Genomic DNA, 20942 nt, shown 5'->3' with positions numbered 1-20942 from the left:
ATAAGAAAAACAAGAAGGAATGTGAAGCTTTAAGAATCAGAACAGTGGCATAGGGAGTACCCTGTGATCAGAACATGCCGTGCTTGTGACGTGTGTGCAGTCAGGGAGTGCATGGAGTGCATGACCATCAAAGATAAATGTTTCTCTAAGTTAAGCATTTACTCCTTGGGTGAGAGCATTGAACCGCAACAAGGATCTGGCTGTTTTCAGCCTAGAAACTGCAAAGGAGGTCCAGTTTGCAGACACTCCTTTGCTTTTCAACTAGTCTCACCCAGGGAGGCATGTGTTTATTAAATCTTCTCTAGCCAAGGCATTATGAATTCTCACAATTTTCTTCTTGGTCTGACTTTTGCAGTGTAGTGTTTTTGATTTCAAATTTGTTTCATACATATGGCTTTTTTTGGTATAATGTTTAAAAAATATGGACAGTCTCCTTTATTTTTTTGTTTTTTTTCCATGGATAGATTTTCTAACATATCTAGAATTTATCTTTTTGTCCTTTATCATGTAGTGGATCATTTTATTTATTTATTTTTCATCTGGAGAGCTGATGGTCTTCTCCTTAAGTGCACTGGCCATAGCTACTAGTCACATTACTGCTCCTGACTTCAAGGGTGTGGGAAGTATAATCTCCCTGGGAGTCAGAAATAAAGAACATTACTATTGTATACCACACTTTATATCCAATCAACCATTCTTTTCATATGGGATGCCACTTCTGGAATAGGGTCACTTTCTAATTTGTATTTATAGGTTAAAAATGTGTTTATAGATCCATCATTTATAACATTGTTCAATAAGAAAATATACAGCAATTTAAACCAAAGCATGATAAGTGAAATTCTGTTATCTGGTAATGCTTCTGTAGATAAAACTGCATTATGTTTGTAAGAGATTTTTACCTGAATATTAAAAATTGACAAAAACACAAAGGATTAGTATCTGATCATACACCAATGGACACAATATTTTTAAATGTCAATTTGTGAAAACTTATCAATAACACCAAATGCACACATTCCCTTTGACTCAGCAATTATACTTCTAAAATTCTATTTAAAGACAAAAATTGTATTCGTGGGTAAATGTTTAGCTATAGTGTTACAGGACAGTGATATTTGTAAAATAAATTGGAAACTATAAGATGTTAACTGCTGTCATCTTAGTGTAGAAGAATTATCAAGAATTTTCAATCTTGTTTTTACTTTTTTCAATTTCTATACTTTCAAATGTAAATATATTCAATAATATTTAAAAATTTACTTTTAATTTTCAAAAGTCTCTATCATCTGTTGGAAAACAAAACTGCATTTTATTTCTTGGACACAAAAGCATAAACACAGAAATTTTTTTCAAGAAAATAAAGTTTAAAAATATGTAGCCCTGTATGGTATGGTTTGGATGCTCTGAATTTGAATGTTATAAATTCAATATAAATGCTAAGTCAAGAAGAAGTATATTCTAATTCTATTCCTTGGAGACAAAGACAAAATGTAAATAATGTGACTACAAATTGAATTTGCAAAGTTCAAATGTAGATAATTACATATAAAGAAAATAAGTATACCTATTAAAATTTATTAAATACTTACTAAATGCTAGGCAATACAGTTTGCGAGGGGAGCTCATTGATCTTTCATAACAAAGCTGAGATTTTAATACTACCATTAGTTTTACAAATGAAAAAAAAAAGAAAGAAAGAAAAAATCCAGGGTTTTCTTGAGGTGTCTCTACAAGGAATGATTCCAGTTTTTAAATATTAAAATTGATCGGCGTCTGCTCAATTAACCACTAGTGGTATACAGTTTACTAATTAGGTTTCATATGACATTTTAAACATACTGTTGCCAACAAACTATCCCACATATATGGTGATAACAATCTGTGATACCAATCTCTTGAATAAAATAGAAATAATATAAAAGACATAAATTCAATTTTTTTGGCAGAAAAAAATTTAATTAAATCTACTTAGCCTAATAAACATATAAATATATAATGTGAGGAGGTGGGTGATATATGATATTTCAAGTAATATGAGAAGTAGAGAGTATACTATTTTGGAGGCAATACTTCAGAGTACTCTGCAATAATGCAAAATAGTACAAAACAACAACAAAACCCCAGGTTGTAATTCCAGAGTTGACAAAGAAAGAAAGACAGAATCCTGGGAGAGTAATGGTGATCATCTGAATTCTAAGATCCAATTCTTCAAGTTAGAATCCTCCAAAATCCATTCAGAACAATCAGAGCACAAATAACCTTCCGTAATGTACACCCTCACAGCAAACCCATGAGAAATATAATAGCACAAATTTCACTGTATATATAAGTGAAAACAATAACACCCAGAACAGGCAGAATTGGCTGAGGAGCCCAAATCAGAGCAAACAAAGGATCAGAAAACAGATCAAAATATGTGTCATTTATTAAAAAAAAACAGACAAACCAGCAAAAGAAAATTAAGGAAGCTAATAATTCATCCAAACTTCTTTCTCATCTGAAACAGAATCATCTGGGTCCAGGAAATTCCAAATAAATATTCAGAAAAAAGAAAACAAAACCCTAGAATTACAGTCAATTAAATTTACTGAGAGGAAAACAAAATAGCTGATTTCAGGTAGGAGGAAGGGACTTTGTGGTTAGGCTATCTTTCTGTTGTGCCATGAAGCAAGGAAGCTCTTAGAGATTAGTAGGAGCATATCTAAAGGACACAGAAAATAGCTTAAAGAGGCTTCTATTGAGAAAACTTGAGAAAATCAATCCATCAAAAAATGACTATGATTGATAGAAAAATATTGAATTAATACAAACTCATGTATATAGGGTAATGATAAAAAGAAGAGAAAGAGAAAGTAAGAAACCTATCACAATTAGAGGTGATCACTACATCATCTTCTGATTCTAGAAATTGGTCATTGAAAGGAAAGTATCAAGGTTTCCTGCATTTCCAGGAGGAACTGTATTTCATCCACATTTAATGATTGCCATTTTCAGATAGTGGACAACAGGCAGCAAGGGCAAACATCTCTGAGGGAAAGGGAATGAAAAAAGTAAGTGCCAGGATTTTTCTAGTTTGTTGCCAGAAGGCAGTTTTCAAAAGTCAGGGCAGGACATTGATGAAAGAAATTGAAGAAGTCCCAAATAGAAAGATATCCTGTGTTCATGTACTGAAAGAGTATCATTAAAATGTCCATACTACCCAAAGCCAATAGATTCAATGCAATCCCTATCAAAATTCCAATAGTTTTTATAGATTCCAGTAGTTTTTATAGAAATAGAAAAAAAATTCTAAAATTTGTCTGGAGTCACAAAAGACCCTGAAAACCCAAAGCAATCATAAGAAAGAATAACAAAGCTAGAGGCATCATACTTCCTGATTTCAAACTACTGTATATTAAAAAAGCTATAGTAATCAAAATGGTATGGTACTGTCAAAGAAATAGACACAGTTCAATGGACAGAATCAAGAGCTCAAAAATAAGCCCATGCATTTACAGTCTGCTAAATATTTGACAGGAGAGCCAAGAATACTTGGTAAGGAAAGGTTAGTCTCTTTAATAAATGATGCTGGGAAAACTGGACAGCTACATGTAAAAAAATAAAATGGACCCCTATCAACAATTAGAACAATTAGAACAGTTTCTGCAATGCAAAGACAGAAATAATTCATGTTTCCTTCATCCGAAACAGAAAAAAAAATCGTAACAGATTGGGCATCAGATAGAGTACTCAGAAGAATCTTGCCTTAGTAATGAGGTAAAATTAGCCCAAGACTGGAGCCTTCTCTGAAACCAGCACTCTGATAGCAAAAATTGACAAAAGGAATTATTATTAGAAAGGGAAATTATAACTGGAGGGTATTATGCTGAGCGAAATAAGTCAATCAGAGAAAGACAATTATCATATGGTTTCACTCATATGAGGAATATAAGAAACAGCACAGAGGATCATAGGGGAAGGGAGGGGAAAACCACATTCCAGAAACTGTTCGAATTGTTCTTTTCCAGTGATCCCTTACCAGTTGTTGGACAGTGTTCTCACACACATGCCTAGTGCTCAAAGACATGAGGGAAACCCTTTGTAGATCTCTCTCTCTTTCTCTTTCCCTCTCTCCCCGTGTGTCTCCCTCCCTTCACTTGTAGTCTCCATGTAGCTTTCTCCTTTCTGGTACTCTGCCCTTGAATTCCAGCCATGTCAGAATCTCAAGCTTCTCAACTATGTCTCCTCACCCTAGGGAGCCCACTGTCTCACTGGATTCTCTCTCCTCGTGCTGCAGCCTAGAAACTCTAAACAGTGCGCTGTGGCAATTATCTCATTTGTTTCCCTTCTACCAGGAATCATGCCCTTTTCTGCTTGTATTTATAAAAATATGAGTATTTGTTTCACATATTTAGTCTAGTGCTTTAGTTAAGGAGAAAGGGTAAATCAACCCCCTATTTCTTCATCATGGTCAGAAATATCTTGCTGGTTATACAATTCTTTGTCTGTACTTTCTTCTCTTTTTCTTGATAAGTAGTATGCATTATTGTCTTGCTTTTAATGTTACTTGGGACATCTAGAGGCACCTGTTTTTCTTTCCACTATAAATGATTTGGCAAATGTAAAATGGATTGGTTGTGTTGCCTAGAGGCTTGTTAATTTTTTTTTTTTAAGTAGGCTTCATGCCCAGTGTGGAGCCCAGTGTGGGGCTTGAACTCATGACCCTGAAATCAAGACCTGAGCTGAGATCAAGAGTCGGATGACTAACTGACTGAGCCACCCAGCTGCCCCTGGGCTTAAGTCATTTTTTTGAAAGAAAAGATTTTCAAACTGTGCTACATATGTGGGTGTGCACACATGCACAAATACACACAAACCCAAACATTAAACTGTATAAAAGAAACATATTTAAAACATAGATATTCAAAAAGGCTAATGATAAAGGGATGAGCAAAGTGTTTTAAACAAGTTCAGACAATGAGATACCACAGTTTGGCACCCCGATATACAATGTGAGTGAATAAAAGCCATAAAAGCATAAAACTACTCAATTAAGGCCACTTTGTAAAGCTAAATGCTACAATTCCAGACAAATACCACCAAATAACACAACCAGCAACTTCTTAAATCAGAAACAACAGAAAATTCAATAAGTCAAAATGCCTAATGTTATGAGTCTATAAATTCTCACAGCCTAAAATAGGTCAGGAGAACAAAAATTGTGAGATATCAGAACAGAAACATATGTAAATCAAGAACTCTTAGAAACATAAGCACATGTTTATGGATGTGCAAACACAGTGAAGGATAATAATATTCTTCTCTCAGAATCTGTCAGTTTAAATAGTCAAAAAATAGCAAAGACAGAGCATCTGACAATCCAACATTTTCTCTTAATATTTAATTTTTGTGTGTGTGTTTTGGTCAACGAAATATATACAGTAGGTAGGGATTTTAAAGAATGTTTCGGGTCTGACCATAAACCAATATAATACAAAATAATCCAACAAAGGAGGAGAGAGCCACATCCCATGAAAGAGATACTGATGGTTTAGGTGGAAATGTGATGGAGAGAAGTGGAGAGATTTAAATGCAAGGTAACTCCTAGATATCATGGTAGCATTACTGGGTAGCCATTTTTATTTTTTAATAATTTATTTATTTAATTTGGGGGGAGGGGATCAGAGGAAGAGGGAGAGAGAATCTTAAGCAGACTCCTCCCTTTGTGTGGAGCCTGACATGGGGCTTGATCCCACCACCTGAGATCATGACCGGAGCCAAAAACAAGAGTTAGATGCCCAACTGACTCCACCACCCAGGCACTCCTGGTAGCCATTTTTAACCCACAGGCACTCTGCAACAGCATAAGTCTCTTAGGGTCTAGTGTGAAAAGAAAGCATGTTGATACAAGTAAGTAATAAAACTATCTATTGAAAACCACTAAATTGAGCTTGGCAAACTCAAGCTCACCATCGTTTACAAACTGGAAGTATTAAAAGAAAGTAAAAATTTTGTTTGAAATTATTAAACAGGTGAGCACACCTTGATAATATAAACTGCAGTAGCATGCTCCTGCTTGAAAATATCAGTCACACAAATGAGGACAGATTATTTGAACAGTATTTTGGTTCCACGTTCAAACAGTGTCTTATTTTGTTAGAAAGTTTTGACTTAGTCTTCAAATAATTTTAGAGAGGTAAAAAGTGTTTTTCAGAGCAGATTAGGTTCATTTAGAAAAATGATAACTCATATTATCATGGTTTGAGTGAATTATTTTCTCAGGATGATATATATCATCTTTTTTCTTTAAGATTTTATTTATTTGACAGACAGAGAAACAGTGAGAGAGGGAACACAAGCAGGGTGAGTGGGAAAGGGAGAAGCAGGCTTCCCGCCGAGCAGGGAGCCCGATGCGGGACTTGATCCCAGGACCCTGGGACCATGACCTGAGCCGAAGGCAGTCGCTTAACCAACTGAGCCACCCAGGCACTCCAATATATATCATCTTTATATAACCTAAATGTCATGAGAAATTTGTTTGCAAAAAACATATGCTACAATACACTTTATCTCTTGCACGTGTAATGGGACATGTTTTGTTTAGTAGTTTTACTGCAAATGTTTTAAAAAACAGCTTCTTTGTCAGAAATTTATAATACAACACTATTGATTGTGAATATAGTTATGGAAATAAGGATATATAAAAACCCTACTCCTCTGCTCTAAATGTATGCAAAGTTGGCACATCTGGTTCAATAAGCCTTTTTTTTTTTTTTTTAAGAATCACATTCTCTTTGGAAGATCCAGGTGTTGAATGTTCACATATATGAAACTACTTCAAAGACATAACTATTTAAAAATCATTTGGATGTAATGCTATACCAAATATTTTAAATGGAAATAAATTGTTTTCACTCTATAATTCCTTTGTAAAGATTATTACATTTGAATATGTGGATATATTTATTTATATTCACATATAAAATGTATATTATATATTCATGTATTTACATACAATTTTGAAATTACAAATAGTGTAGCAATACTCCTATACACTTATATACACATAATTATACATATATAAATGTAGCTATAATCACTGACAATGAAACAAGTCAGTCAGTGAGAAAGTACTATTCTTTCTCACTATTTAGTACTAATCCTACCTGAATTTTGTCTTCTTAACTTCACAAACCATCTCCAAAGAGGAGACAAGACATTCTTAGTAATCTTTCCGTCCTATAATATTGTTCTTTCCCACCATTCTGTCCAATCTTCTCTTCTTTTCTTTACAACCTTTTGACATTTCATGACCTCTCTTATAACCAAATTTGAGCAAAATTCAAAATTTAGATCTTAAGCTAGGACTCCTTCCTGAGCCTATTTCCAATTTTTGAATAGAGACTATTATCTCTAGGCAGATTTCCTGCTATTCACACAAACACAGTGAATCTAAAACTACAGGATGGTTTTCCATTCCAGCCTGTTCGTGCTTGCCGTCTCATTTTTGGTAGGCCTAGATTTCTAATCGCCAAATTAAATCATCTCAAAAGTTATTTGTCTCCTGCTCTCCCAAAGTCAGAAATATTCCAAGTTCTGTCTCAAGCCTTCAATATCTCACCTGCCACAATTTCTCCCCCCACCCCACGCCGCTCCCCCATTCTCACTGCCATTATCAGAGTTCAGGTTAACACTTCCTGATGCTGATGGTTTTTCCTACCCGTACGCTGTTCATCATTTGTTTCTTAAATATCAGTCCCTGAACCAGAAGTGGGAAGTTAGTTTGAGAGTTCCGCTGCTAGGCCGGAAGTGAGAAGATCCACCCGAGATGTTGGGATGCGTTTCCAGGTCAGGCGCGGGGGGTGGCTGTCAGTCAGGTCAGGTTAGTAGGAAAAACGTAACAACAGGGCTTTGCTGTGCCACAGGACAGAAATCAAGAAAACTGCCTGCAAATGGTCTCAGTCATCACAGTGATAACACAATGCCCGGTGGTAAACCACATGGTAGCAAAAGCACAGCCAGCCCTGCACAGAGCTCACTGAGGAGGTCCATTCGGACCCTGATTTCCCTTACCACCAAGACCCCAAGTTTCAGGCAGCGAAAACTGTACAGAGGCCAAACCCCATTGGTCTATTTCAGTCCTGCTCTTTGCAAAACTAGAGGAAGGGGATCCTAACGACCGTTAAGAACCATTTTATTTTTCAAGTTCTGGAATTAGCTGCACTTTTATTTGTACTTTGCATTTCCTAAGAAAGGATGCTTGGAAGACAGCCAAGGAGCACCAGGCAGGTAGAGGAGGCAGAGAATTTGAACAATTCTTTTGGATCAAAACTACAATTTCTTCATCCTGTGTCCTACTTCACCTTCCCAGTGCTGAGATAAAATAACCAAAGTTTTTCTGTTTTGTAATAATAAAAGTAGTTTTATATTAAATGAAAAAAAAAAATTTCCTCCAGGAAATACAAACCTACTTGTGTCCACTAGGGTGGGAGTTCCATTGCTTCAGGTACCATCTCCTTTTGCTGCCTCTCTACAAGCTGTGTGTGCTGGAGCCATGCCAATCAGTGGGACTTGGAGGAGGACCCCAGGAGCAGCAGAGAATCCATTGCAGGCCAGCACCTCCCTTCTTGACTATATGAAAGGTATCCCCTGTTTGAGGACACTGAAGTTTATACAGGTTGTGATTTTGCCCCAAATCACTAAACTGGAAGAAACACACTGCAAAGTTGCCACCACAGTGAAGCTTAGATTGGTTGAGACAGGAGCTTCAGCAATTCCTCCAATAACTGGAGGAAGAAATATGAAACTTAGGAGCTTCATTCAGATAGTTTCAAGATGGTGCCTCAGGGATCTGAGCTGCCACCTCCCAATGGCCTCCCTCTGACCTTTAAAGTGCTTACTCCTGATGTTTTGTTTGTATACAGTTCTGCATCTTTTAAAATACAAAGCAAGTGATCACAATCAAAGACTATTGATCAACTAACTTTGAAGTTCTACAAGACTGATTATGTCTGGATTTTGGATACATTGCAGTGGGTGTGGTTGTAGTGACACAACTCCACAGAAATGGGCTATATCCTTCCTCATAGATGCAATCTTGAAACTACTGTAACCACATTGAATGCAAGTGGAAGGATTGATTATCTTCCAGACAGTCCAGAAAAAAATAGCTAAAAAATTAGATTTGCTTGGAGGTTAGGCAGATGGAAAAAAAAAAGGATTAAGCAAAACTTAATTTAAACTTAAAAATAATAACCCTTTCTGGAATGGGGTTCAGAATCTTTGATGAGCTGCCATCTGCAGATCAACTAAATGCAAAACAGCCAGTCAAGCAGGACAATACCATTTTTAGAAACATATGTTCATACAGTTTATTAGAACTTTTCATTCTACAAGTCTGGTATCAAAGTTTTGTCACAGGGTTAAAGTCACCTATCTCTGAGCAATTTTAGATTAGGAGGATTTTTGAATATCCCATTTGAAACACAGAAAGATAGCCTCATAGTGCCAGAAGATAACTCCTAGGGAAATGTAGCAAATTTCCAAGAAAACTCTGTTGGACCCTCCTTTGGAAAACAACATTGAGCGGAATCAGGCCTGCATTAGAAGTAAAGCTGAGGGACATAGAAGTGAAAACCAATCTGCATGTTAGTTCTGGAGTCCCTACCCCTGGTTAGAGACATATAGGGATTGAACTACTTAGAAGTATATAAGGCCAAGGAATGTGAGAGACTATTTCACTTCTCAGAGGCTCAACAATAAGTTATCTTATATGTGGACATGCTTTCCTACATAATTCTTTTCCTCCTTAGGCTTAGTCATTCTGTGCATCAGTTTAAGAAAAGTACTGTTCTCTACATTTGCCTCACATTTTAATCTCCATGGATTTTCTCTCCTTTATTACCAATTCCCAATTTTTGAAATATAATTATAGATCACCAAAATGTTACCTTCTCGCTGAACCCCATTTTCAATCAAATTTGGTTTTCGCTTTTTTGAACTCTTATCGTTTTATCTATACTTCTCTTAATTTATTTAATACTTTCTACTTCTTGATACTGTTTTTACATGTCTTATTTCCCTTTGGATTCTGAACTTCTTGTATTTATAATATTTTTTAAAAACTTCTTATCGTGGGGTGCCTGGGTGGTTCAGTTGGTTAAGTATCTGACTCTTGATCTCAACTCAGGTCTGGATCTCAGGGTTGTGAGTTCAAGCCTCACATTGGGCTCCATGCTGGGTGTGGAGCCTACATAAAAAACAGAACAAACAAACAAAAAATCATATCACTTTAGTACTTGGAGAAGTTTTGTTTTTTTTTAAAGAACAAACAACTACTGGTGTGCGTGTGTGTGTTGCATTGCAGAAATCTTGAACTTGATGAGAAAACTACTAGTCCATGAATATTTGTATTTCTTTCCCACACCACTCTTCTATCTTGTCTAAGAGCTCCCCTTCCATGATCCAGACCTACAATGTAATCTCTAGGCATTTTGGTTGCAAAATGCAAAACTTAACTTTGTCTGTTATCAAAAGCACCATAGACTCTTCTGTGTTTATTTTATAATTTAAGTGAAAAGTGAGGACAGTGCCACTTGTTAGTTTTAGTATTTGGTGGATTGAGATATTTCATTACTGAGATAAATCAAGCTCTTTTAGAATATTTAAGAAATGCAGCAGCAGCAAAAAAAAAAAAAAAAAAAAGAATGTTGACACTGTGGACACTTTGAAAAACACTAGCAAAATAGAGTAATTAGTTTGTGCCAGGAGAGCCTGAGACATATGTAATCTGATCGAATATCAGAATTCAGGTATGGTGCAAAGTTTTAGAAGCCATATAACTTTGGGACAGATATTATTTGGATCTGTTGGACCATCTGCTTATCTTTACTACCTCATACATATGCACATATATGTATAGAAATAAAGACTGTCATTGTAACACTATAAATATTTATTTCAAATCATTACTCATGGACACAGATAAAGTATTAGTTGCACAAACACTTCATTATTTTTCTTCTTGGGAAGACACTGTGGAAATTTGTGTGCTAGTTTTGATCATCTCAGGAAAAAATGGTCATTTATTAAAGAATTGATGCTGATGTGAAGTGACAAGTGAATTATTATACCACAGAGCTGTTTGCTTAGAGTGCATATGCTTGTGCATGTTACCACAAATTCTTCATGTTTCTAGAATGTTACTTGGATTGTGTGCAACAAACCACCAAATGTTAATGAGCTCAGTTCTCTCTCTAGCTCTTTGGGGCAAAATCACATGTCTCCAGTGCAAACTATTCCATGGCCATATAAGAGATTGGGAAAAAGGGAACCCATAACACCACCCGTCTGAATGAATGTGGCTACATTAATCTATCCCAAGGAAGTAAGCTTTAGTTTATATTTTATTTAAGAGTCTATTTTTAAATCAACAAGATGCAAAAGTAAAATTACATTCTCCAAATCCTATGGGCTTGTAGCCAACACTTAACCCCACTTTTGGGAAAATCATGAAAGAAGTCTTGCCATTAACTGTTCATCTGTCTGACATGTGCCTTTATGTATATCTGACTTGCTTGGCTTGTCTTTTTTAATGCTTGACCAATTTGTTTTTCTATTTTGTGGAAGGCTGCACACACCCTCCGGGGCAGTATTCAATACTTTCTGATGAAAAGAAAGACTGTTGCTGACATAGCAAAAGCTTCAGGAAGTCACAAAAATGAGAAGGGTTTTACAAAACTTATTATCTTTACATTTTGTACAAAGGGTTCAGATATTGATGGGACAAATGTAATTGTTTTTTAATGTTAAGATTTTTTTTTTTTACAGTCCCATGTTGTATGATCCACTTGTAGCTATAGGTGGTAGCAAAGTAGAAAATTATAGAGCCTAGATTATTCCTTAGGGTTCACAGTGATGACCAGCAAGATTTATTTTCTGGTTTACGTTAAGTGGATGGAAACACAGATAGAAAATGTGTAGCTCTGACAAGCGGGAGGTTTCTTGTCACTAAGTATTAAAATAGTAAAACTTGAAGTGAGCATTGGGAAAAAAGAACAATCTTTTTCAACGCTGAAGCTAACTAAGATGAGAAATATTCAGTATTTATCAACTTCTTTTTTAGAATATCATTCTCTTACAGATTTCAAGTTTCCTTCCATTGAGCTGAAAAAGGCTAGCTAGAGTGGAAACAAGAATAGCCAACACGGAACCAAGCACTTTAGCAAGAATATAGGAGATAGCGCTTAAGCAAATTGTGGTCATGCAAGTTGTTTTGAGTTGTGGCAGGGAAGAAAGTGATAATGGTGATGATGATAACTGACTCATTCAGAGGGCTGTAAAATAAGTTTAGTCTTCCACAAAACTCATGAGGTAGAAAGGCACCTGGGGGGCTCAGGCGGTTGAGCATCTGGCTCTTGGTTTCTGCTGGAGTCATGAGCTCAGGGTCCTAAGATTGAGCCCTGTGCTGGGCTCCACGCTCAGTGGGGAGTCTGCTGGAGGTTCTCTCTCTCCCTCTTCTTCTGCCCCTCCCCCTGCTCTTGTTCTCTCTCCCTCTCTCTAAAATAAATACATCTTTCAAAAAGAAACTCATGAGGTAGGAAAGAATACGTTTTGTGATTATTCTCATGTTACAAATAAGTACACTATAGAGCAGATAAAGTGATGTGCCCAGAGACAGTATATAGCAAGTATGTTATATAGATATGATAAATGACAGGTTTTCAAATCCCTGACTTTTTAAGCATTGGGGTCTACTCAAACAGTTTAACAGAAAGATCTAAAAATTAGGTGCTTCCAAATCAAGCTAAATTTGGGGTAAAGAAATAATATTAAAGCACAATAATAATCATATTTCTATCACTAATATGAGAAGATAACACACAAGATAATTTTTCCCCCAAAGGGATTGTGCAAGCATTTATGAACAAATACTGGAATAGAAAAGTAATACATTGTCTTGATACAATTGCCACACATTTTTGTATAGTAATAGATCAGGTAAACTGTAACTTGAATTCAGTAATACCAAATATCAATTTAAGTGGATAAATATGATATATGCCCAAATATATTTTATTATTTAAATAATATGCTTAGTACTGTTTTCCTCTTTACGTAAGAGTGTTTTTTCCTAAGTTTGTTATTAGATTCTAAAATCAGAATGAATGTGTCTGTTATAGATAATTCATTACCAGTTATTTATCCTTTCATTCAAAGCACATATGGAGTTCACCCTGTGTACCAGGTATCTGTGCTAGACAATGCACAATGACTGCGATTTCTATCCAGCCTAACTAGAACAGGAAAAACAAACAAACAAACAAACAAAAAAACCTTACCAAGGAAGTAAAATAAAAGCATATATCGTGTTTGGAAATAACTTCCTGGTAGCTATTATCAAGAAGTTTTAGAAATATCATTAAGTGATGGTTTAGTCTGTGTTGCCCTAGATGTTACATATTGCTTTTGCTCTTTCAATGTTTCCTGAAGTTTCACTATCACATGAAATTGTGCTAGAGAGCAAAGATTAATAAGTTCATTTTCTTGCACTACTGTTTAGTGCAAGGTAAATGGAAAATAAATTACATCCATGAAGTGTTACAGTAAGACATTAGGATGTTCACATATGTAGAAACACATAACAGAGAAAGAAGGAAGTTGCCCTGTCTACTTGGAAGTTGATGTCTTCAGGAAATGTTCCAAAAGGGAGAGGCTGACCGACGGAGAAGGGTAAGGGTGAGGAATATTCCACACAGAAGGTACAGCAGAAAGCAGTACGTAGTGGAACAATTTCTGTTTTCTGACGTTGTTATTTTTTCCCCTTTCTTAAAATCTTACCACCATCCAAGCAGAAACAGTACACATTAAAAAACTACTAAGATCTTGACAAACAAAATGAACAGACTGTTTTCAGACTTGTAGTCCATAATAATTTTATTTAAAAGGAAGATAATGAGAAAATATCTTGGGACTTTATGCCCCAAGGGAAATGCTCTTGTCCCATAACTGCAATTGCAAAGGCTCTCTTTGTTTCCCAGGGGCAAAATAAAATATTTTATTCTGATATGTAAAGTCTTAAGAAATAAAATTCAAGTATTAAAAATATGTACGGATATCCACTAAGTCATTTAGAGATGAATTAAGAACCAAGAATGGAGAGACATGGTGAAAAAGGACTGCAGCTTTTCTTTTACTTAGTTGTGATTCTGAATTTAAGAAACCAATAGGAATCAGAGGTTCTCATGTTGAAATTGAATCTGAGCAGTGAAGCTGGACTTTGTATTAAATACTACAAAGCTCAGGGTGCCTGGGTGGCTCAGCTGCTTGAGTGCCAGACTCTAGGTTTCAGCTCAGGACATGATCTCATGGATCTTGGGATTGGCTTGAGTCCTGTGTCAGGCTTTGCACTCAGCGGGGAGTCTGCTTAGAGATTCTCTCCCTCTGCCCTTCCCTGCACTCTCACACGTGAGTGCCCTCTCTGTCTTAAATAAATAAGTCAATCTTAAAACAAAAATAACAAAAGAAACAACCCTCCTCAATTTCCTCCTAAAACTTAACAAAGGCTGACCTTCCCTTTGTGTCTTTAGACTTGCCTATGGTTTACCATAGTTTGTGTCGAATTGCAATTCTTCTGCTATTTCCAAATAAACTCTAAATAAATAAATAAATAAATAAATAAATAAATAAATACTACAAAGTTCAGTTCTCTTTCATAACTTTGAATTTTCTAGAATCAAGAAATTTATTAATAGAACTGTATCCAATGTTCAATTAGAATACATTATTCCTTGTTTATAGCCACTAGAAGTGGTAACTGAATTTCTTCCATTCACAAATTGTGTATGCTTATGATGACTATAACATTTACGTAGTTTGGAGTTTACAAGCATAACTGCCAATGAATTTTGGTATGGGTTTACTCCCATCAGAAATATAGATTTGAGGTGGGTAACTTACAGATTACTGCTATGTCAAGAAATTTGAGAAAAGAATTTTTTCCTGTATCTTTAAAACTCTTCCTGAAAGAAAATGTTCAATATAATTTGTCAATAAATCACCTCTACGTATTCTCTTTTATCTAAGACCTATAAATGTTCTTATATGTTTACTAATCTTAAATACATGTAAAATTTTAACTATGTAAAATGCATAGAGAAAAACAATTAAAGGACTAAAATGATATTAATATTGGTTGGGTTTCAGAGGGGGGCGGAGCAAGATGGCGGAGGGGTAGGAGACCTAGATTTCGTCTGGTCTCAGGAATTCAGCTGAATAGGGATCAAACCATTCTGAACACCTACAAACTCAACAGGAGATCAAAGAGGAGAGTAGCAACAACTATCTGAACAGAGAAGCGACCACTTACTGGAAGGTAGGACGTGCGGAGAAATGAATCCGAGGCGATATTCGGGAGGATAGACGGTGGGGGAGGGGCCTCCACTGGCCGCTTCTGGCAAGTGATGGAGCCGCGGAGCACAAAATCGGAACTGTTAGAAGTCGGCTCCGCTGAGGGACGTCGCTGCAGTGGCTAAGCTGGGGGTGAAACTCTCGCGGGACAGTGTGGTCTCAGGACTCTTGGGGTCACAGAAAGACCGGGGGTGCCTGAGTGTGCCAGAGCTCCCAGGTATCGGAGCGGGGAAGCCAGGTGCAGAGACGGAGCTGAGGCGCGGGCTCTCAGCTTGGGGTTGCCATAAACTGTGATCCGCGGCCCAGTCGGGCCACTGCTCCTCCAGCAGGGACCCGACAAGCGGCAGATCCGGGGAGACTCCCCTTCCTTCCTGGGGAGGAGCGGCGCGGGAGCGCACCGCAGGGATCTGCTGGGTTTGGAGACTCCACACGGGGTCGGGTGCCAGAGATAGCAACGCTCGGTCACAGGCCGGGTGAGCACGGAGGGCGGCCGGAGACCAGGGACAAGGGAGTGACTGCTTTTCTCTGGGGGCGCACTGAGGAGCGGGGCCCCGAGTTCTCAGCTCCTCCGGGTGGAGATTGGGAGGCCACCATTTTTGCCCTGGTCCTCCAAGGCTGTACGGAGAGCTTGCAGGGAACAAAAGCTCCTGAGACCAAACCCGAGCAGCTTGCTTAGCCCGGACCGACAAGGGCGGGGCAATTCAGCCTCCGGCAAAGACATTTGGAAACCACAGCAACAGGCCTCTCCCCCAGAAGATCAGCACGAACAGCCACAAGCCAAGACCAAGTTTACCGATCAAGGAGAACGGGAGAACTCCAGCGCTAGGGGAATACTGCACATAGAATTCATGGCTTTTTTTTACCATGATTCATTAGTTCATCAAAGTTAATTTTTGTTAACTGTTTTTTTTTTCTTTTTCCCTTTTTCAACCAACATCTTATCAATCTCTTTTAAAAAAAAAACATTTTTTATTTTTCATTTTTGGAGTCATATTTTATCCCTTCATAGTAGTTGCCCTTATTTTTGGCATATATATATAAGTTGTTCTCTCTTTAAAATTTTGAGATACAGTTTCTTCTAACAGATCAAAATATACCCTAAATCACTAGTGTATGGCTCTGTTCTAGTCTCCTGCCTGATCACATTCTCTCCCTTTTTTCTTTTTTTTTTTTAAATCTTCTTTTTTCAAACAACTTCTTATCTTATCAAGTCCTTTTATAAAATCTTTTATAATTTTCATCTTTACAGTCATCTTCTATCCCTTGTATCAACCCTTATTTTGTACATATGTGTCTTTCTTCCTTTAAAATTTTAGGAGGCACTTTTTTCTAACAGACCAAAATACACCCAAAATCTAGTGTGTGGCACTGATCTATGCACTAGCCTGATCATATTTGATCACATTCTGCTTTTTTTGTATTGTTCTGTTTTTGTTTTTATCTTTTTTTTTTCTTTTTTTTTTCTCTTTCTTTTTTCTTTCTTTCCCTTTCTTTTCCCCTGGTTTCAGGTCTTTTCTGATTTGTATACAGTATATTTGCTGGGGACGTTGTAAACCTGTTAGCATTTTTTCTCTCATTCATCTATTCTCCTCTGGACAAAATGACAAGACGAAAAAAATCACCTCAGCAAAAAGAACAAGAGGTAGTACCGTCAGCCAGGGACCTACTCAATACGGACATTAGTACGATGTCGGACCTAGAGTTCAGAATCATGACTTTAAAGATACTAGCTGGGCTTGAAAAAAGCGTGGAAGTTATTAGAGAAACCTTTCTGGAGAAATAAAAGAACTAAAATCTAACCAAGTCGAAATCAAAAAAGCTATTGATGAGGTGCAATCAAAAATGGGGGCACTAACTGCTAGGATAAATGAGGCAGAAGAGAGAATCAGTGATATAGAAGACCAAATGATGGAAAATAAAGAGGCTGAGAAAAAGAGAGAGGAACAACTACAGGATACGAGGGCAGAATTCGAGAGATAAGTGATACGATAAGACGAAACAACATTAGAATAATTGGGATCCCAGAAGAAGAAGAAAGAGAGAGAGGGGCAGAAGGTATATTGGAGCAAATAATAGCAGAGAACTTCCCTAATGTGAGGAAGGAAACAGGCATCAAAATCCAGGAGGCACAGAGAACCCCTCTCAAAATCAATAATAATAGGTCAACACCCCGACATCTAATAGTAAAACTTACGAGTCTCAGAGACAAAGAGAAAATCCTGAAAGCAGCTCGGGAGAAGAGATATGTAACCTACAATGGTAAAAATATTAGATTGGCAACAGACCTATCCACAGAGACCTGGCAGGCCAGAAAGGACTGGCAAGATATCTTCAGAGCACTAAACGAGAAAAATATGCAGCCAAGAATACTATATCCAGCTAGGCTGTCATTGAAAATAGAAGGAGAGATTAAAAGCTTCCAGAACAAACAAAAACTAAAGGAATTTACAAACATGAAACCAGGCCTCCAAGAAATATTGAAAGGGGTCCTCTAAGCTAAGAGAGAGCCTAAAAGCAGCAAAGATCAGAAAGGAACACAGACAACATACAGTAACAGTCACCTTACAGGCAATACAATGGCACTAAATTCATACCTTTCAATAGTTACCCTGAATGTAAATGGGCTAAATGCCCCAATCAAAAGACACAGGCTATCAGATTGGATTAAAAAACAAGACCCATCAATATGCTGTCTGCAAGAGACTCATTTTAGACCCAAAGACACCCCCAGATTGAAAGTGAGGGGGTGGAAAACCATTTACCATGCTAATGGACACCAAAAGAAAGCTGGGGTGGCAATCCTTATATCAGACAAACTAGATTTTAAAACAAAGACTGTAATAAGAGATGAGGAAGGACAGTATATCCTACTTAAAGGGTCTATCCAACAAGAAGATCTAACAATTGTAAATATCTATGCCCCTAACATGGGAGCAGCCAATTATATAAGGCAATTAATAACAAAAGCAAAGAAACACATAGACAACAATACAATAATAGTGGGGGACTTTAACACCCTCCTGACTGAAATGGACAGATCATCTAAGCAAAAGATGAACAAGGAAATAAAGACTTTAAATGACACACTGGACCAAATGGATTTCACAGACATATTCAGAACATTCCATCCCAAAACAACGGAATACACATTCTTCTCTAGTGCTCATGGAACATTCTCCAGAATTGATCACATCCTAGGTCACAAATCAGGTCTCAACCGGTACCAAAAGATTGGGATCATTCTCTGCATATTTTCAGACCACAATGCTTTGAAACTAGAACTCAATCACAAGAGGAAAGTCGGAAAGAACTCAGATACATGGAGGCTAAAGAGCATCCTACTAAAGAATGAATGGGTCAACCAGGAAATTAAAGAAGAATTAAAAAAATTCATGGAAACCAATGAAAATGAAAACACAACTGTCCAAAATCTTTGGGATACAGCAAAGGCAGTCCTGAGAGGAAAGTATATAGCAATACAAGCCTTTCTCAAGAAACAAGAAAGGTCTCAAATACACAACCTAACCCTACATCCAAAGGAGCTGGAGAAAGAACAGCAAATAAAGCCTAAACCCAGCAGGAGAAGAGAAATAATAAAGATCAGAGCAGAAATCAATGAACTAGAAACCAAAAGAACAGTAGAACAGATCAACGAAACTAGGAGCTGGTTCTTTGAAAGAATTAACAAGATTGATAAACCCCTGGCCAGACTGATCAAAAAGAAAAGAGAAATGACCCAAATCAACAAAATCATGAATGAAAGAGGAGAGATCACAACCAACACCAAAGAAATACAAACAATTATAAGAACATATTATGAGCAACTCTATGCCAGCAAATTAGATAACCTGGAAGAAATGGGTGCATTCCTAGAGATGTATCAACCACCAAAACTGAACCAGGAAGAAATAGAAAACCTGAACAGACTTATAACCACTAAGGAAATTGAAGCAGTCATCAAAAATCTCCCAAGAGGGCGCCTGGGTGGCTCAGATGGTTGGGTGTCTGCCTTCGGCTCAGGTCATGATCCCAGGGTCCTGGGATCGAGTCCCGCATTGGGCTCCCTGCTCCTTGGGAGCCTGCTTCTCCCTCTGCTTCTCTCTCTCTCTCTCCTCCTCTGTCTCTCATGAATAAATAACTAAAATGTTAAAAAAAAAAAAAGAATACTAAAAATCTCCCAAGAAACAAAAGCCCAGGGCCAGATGGCCTCACAGGGGAATTCTATCAGACATTTAAAGAAGAATTAATACCTATTCTGAAACTTCCAAAAAATAGAAATGGAAGGAAAACTTCCAAATTAATTTTATGAGGCCACCATTACCTTGATCCCAAAACCAGACAAAGACCCCATCAAAAAGGAGAATTACAGACCGATATCCTTGATGAACATGGATGCAAAAATTCTCACCAAAATACTAGTCAATAGGATCCAACAGTACATTAAAAGGATTATTCACCACGACCAAGTGGGATTTATCCCTGGGCTGCAAGGTTGGTTCAACATCCGCAAATCAATCAACGTGATACAATACATTAACAAAAGAAAGAACAAGAATCATATGATCCTCTCAATAGATGCAGAAAAAGCATTTGACAAAGTACAGCATCCTTTCTTGATCAAAACTCTTCAGAGTATAGGGATAGAGGGTACATACCTCAATATCATAAAAGTCATCTACGAAAAACCTACAGCAAATATCATTCTCAATGGGGAAAAGCTGAGAGCTTTTCCCCTAAGGTCAGGAACGCAGCAGGGATGTCCACTCTCACCACTGCTATTCAACATAGTATTAGAAGTCCTAGCCACAGCAATCAGACAACAAAAAGAAATCAAAGGCATCCAAATCGGCAAAGAGGAAGTCAAACTCTCACCCTTTGCAGATGATATGATACTTTATGTGGAAAACCCAAAAGACTCCACCCCAAAACTGCTAGAACTCATACAGGAATTCAGTCAAGTAGCAGGCTATAAAATCAATGCACAGAAATCAGTGTCATTCCTATACACCAACAACAAGACAGAAGAGAGACAAATCAACGAGTCGATCCCATTCACAATTGCACCCAAAACCATAAGATACCTAGGAATAAAGTTAACCAAAGAGGCAAAGGATCTGTACTCAGAAAACTATAAAATACTCAGGAAAGAAATTGAAGAAGACACAAAGAAATGGAAAAACGTTCCATGCTCATGGATTGGGAGAACCAACATTGTGAAGATGTCAATGCTACCTAGAGCAATCTACACATTCAATGCAATCCCCATCAAAATACCATCCACTTTTTTCAAAGAAATGGAACAAATAATCCTAAAATTTGTATGGAACCAGAAGAGACCCCGAATAGCCAGAGGAATATTGAAAAAGAAAAGCAAAGCTGGCGGCATCACAATTCCGGACTTCCAGCTCTATTACAAAGCTGTCATCATCAAGACAGTATGGTACTGGCACAAAAACAGACACATAGATCAATGGAACAGAATCGAGAGCCCAGAAATGGACCCTCAATCTATGGTCAACTTATCTTTGACAAAGCAGGAAAGAATGTCCAAT

The 20942-nt window shown here is 37.2% G+C and overlaps 1 protein-coding gene across 4 annotated transcripts in view; it reads right to left on the bottom strand.

The window, feature by feature from the left end:
• The window catches only part of MGAT4C (MGAT4 family member C), a 1006121-nt gene that overhangs the window by 16521 nt on the left and 968658 nt on the right, over positions 1–20942 (bottom strand). The window contains exon 1 of one of the 4 annotated variants that reach the window (XM_027595770.2): positions 7149–7789. The exons of the other annotated variants lie outside the window; for them this stretch is intronic. The gene's annotated coding sequence lies outside the window, so the exon portion shown is untranslated. Of the gene's footprint in view, positions 1–7148; positions 7790–20942 lie in introns of those variants that run through there. 4 annotated transcript variants of the gene reach the window in all.

Source organism: Zalophus californianus, chromosome 9, assembly GCF_009762305.2.
Source record: "Zalophus californianus isolate mZalCal1 chromosome 9, mZalCal1.pri.v2, whole genome shotgun sequence".
NCBI lineage: Eukaryota > Metazoa > Chordata > Mammalia > Carnivora > Otariidae > Zalophus > Zalophus californianus.
The sequence above is the reverse complement of the archived record's forward strand: the minus strand, read 5'-3'. Positions and strand labels throughout refer to the sequence as shown.